The sequence below is a fragment of the Pseudophryne corroboree genome, unplaced genomic scaffold, assembly GCF_028390025.1.
Source record: "Pseudophryne corroboree isolate aPseCor3 unplaced genomic scaffold, aPseCor3.hap2 scaffold_1515, whole genome shotgun sequence".
Classification (NCBI taxonomy): Eukaryota; Metazoa; Chordata; class Amphibia; order Anura; family Myobatrachidae; genus Pseudophryne; species Pseudophryne corroboree.
In genome coordinates, this window is record NW_026968147.1 from 30,001 (window position 1) to 32,500 (window position 2,500).

Below are 2,500 nucleotides of genomic sequence, written 5' to 3' on the forward strand. Positions count from 1 at the left end.
CAGGGGGCGCCGCGCGCGCGGACTGGCGCTCGTGAACACTGCATTTAAATCGGTGGTGTGTTTTTGTCTTTTGCCTGGTTTTTTTTAATCTCAATCGTGTATTACCTCGGCTGGCCAGCGGGGGGCGCCGCGGCGGGGACACGGGCGGACCGGGTACATTTCATCTGTTTGGGGCGAGTGCTTTTTTGAAATTTTTTTTTATCTTTTAGTCTCGTTCCGTTCTTCCCTTCAACTGGCCTGCGGGGGGCGCCGTGCGCGCGGACCGGCGTCCACCCCTGGCCGCTCCGGGACTTTGCATTCAAATGGGTGGGGTGTTTTTCATTTTTTTGCCCTTTTTTTTTCCACTCCCCCCCTCTCAATCGTGTATTACCTCGGCTGGCCAGCGGGGGGCGCCGCGGCGGGGACACGGGCGGACCGGGTACATTTCATCTGTTTGGGGCGAGTGCTTTTTTGAAATTTTTTTTTATCTTTAAGTCTCGTTCCGTTCTTCCCTTCAACTGGCCTGCGGGGGGCGCCGTGCGCGCGGACCGGCGTCCACCCCTGGCCGCTCCGGGACTTTGCATTCAAACGGGTGGGGTGTTTTTCATTTTTTGCCCCTGTTTTTCACTCCCCCCCTCTCAATCGTGTATTACCTCGGCTGGCCAGCGGGGGGCGCCGCGGCGGGGACACGGGGGAGGGTTCATCCGGGCGGACCGGGTACCTTTCGTCTGTTTGGGGCGAGTGTTTTTTTGAAATTTTTTTCATTTTATTTTTGTCCTCCCTTCGACCGGCCAGCGGGGGGCGCCGCGCGCGCGGACCGTCGGGGCCCGGGGCCCTGCGTCCCACTTACTTTCGCCCGACGGGAATCGTTTCTTTTGTTTTTATCCGAGAGGACACACGGAATCTGCACCCCCCGCAGTGGCGTCAGGCGGCCACCGGGGGGCGCCGCGGCGGGGATCGGGGGGGGGCGCCCGGGAGCCGCCTGCCCGTCCGCTGGGCCAAGGGGGCCGGGGCGGGTCACGCGCCGCCGTCCCCCCCCGATCGTCTCGCTCCGAGCCGCCTCTGGCCACCGGGGGGCGCCGTCGGGTGGCGCGGGGGCGCCCCCGCCGCCCGCCGCCTCCCCCCGCACGCGTCGGGCCTCCCCCCGGGCCCCCGCGGGCCGGGGGACGCGGCCGGCGAGCGTCGGACTCCAGCGCGGAAGTGTCGCGGATGAGTGCGGACCGGGGCGCCCGCGGCCCAGCGGCACTTCCAGGGGCTCGGGGAGGAGATGGTTGAAGCCTGGGTGAAGCGCGCCCTCGGCCGTCCGTGTCGCTACCCGCCGGAGAACACCTCCGCCGGATCAGTAGGTACCAACGAGGCGAGCGAGAGAGCCGGGACTCTGTCCGGGGCCGAAAAGCCTGTTTCCCTGGAGCTTTTGCGAAAGGACCCGTGACAGAAGATGCGCGGAGCTCAGAGATCAGCATGGGCAGGGCCTTCTTGCATCCGATTTTGCCCAGGCAGGGCTCCAGGAACCGGGTTACAAAAAGCAAAAAGCCCTGGAGCTCAAACGAAAGGTTTAGTGACAAGATAGCCGTGGAGCTCCGATAACAGCATGGCAGGACCAGGATGGGGCCTATAAAGGGTCCACGGCGGGCATCCGTTGGAGCCCGACGTACGGGCCGGGCACGTCTCCTTCTCCCCCGGAGGCAGCGCCCCCCGGCGGGCCAAATCGGGTACTGCAATTTGTGGAAGTTTCGCAGATGAGTGCGGACCGGGGCGCCCGCGGCCCAGCTGCACTTCCAGGGGCTCGGGGAGGAGACGGTTGAAGCCTGGGTGAAGCGCGCCCTCGGCCGTCCGTGTCGCTACCCGCCGGAGAACACCTCCGCCGGATCAGTAGGTACCAACGAGGCGAGCGAGAGAGCCGGGACTCTGTCAGGGGCCGAAAAGCCCGTTTCCCTGGAGCTCCTGCGAAAGGACCCGTGGCAGAGCAGGCACGGAGCTCGGAGAGCAGCAGGGCCGGAGCTCGGAGAGCAGCAGGGCCAGGGCTCCCTCCCTTCCATAGGCTGCCCAGGCAGGGCTCCAGGAGCCCGGTACCAGCTCTCCCCGTCCGACAGCCTCCTCTCTGGAAGCGGAGAGCGGACGCAGTCGGGCTCCCGGACCGGGGCCCTGGGAGAGGGTTTGGGAGAGCCCTGCCGGGAGCCACCGGGACGGGCCCGTGCGGACGGGTGCGCGGCGCCCCCCGGCGGTCGAAGGCGGAACCGCGGAGGTCTCTCTATCTCTCTCTCTCTCTCTCTCTCTTTCTCCGGGACTCCCGGCCTCCCGTTCCCCCGACTCCCCCTTCCGAGGCCGAGACGGGGCAGCGCCGGGCGTCCGGCGGAGCCCGGCGCCAGGCCCGGCCCGTCCCCCTCTTCCCCCGGCGGCAGCGCCCCCCGGCGGGCCGAATCGGGTACTGCAATTCGCGGAAGTTCAGCCGATGAGTGCGGACGGGCACCCCTCGGGCCGGGAGGCGGCTCCAGGAGCCCGGGGAAGCGTCGGAGGACGC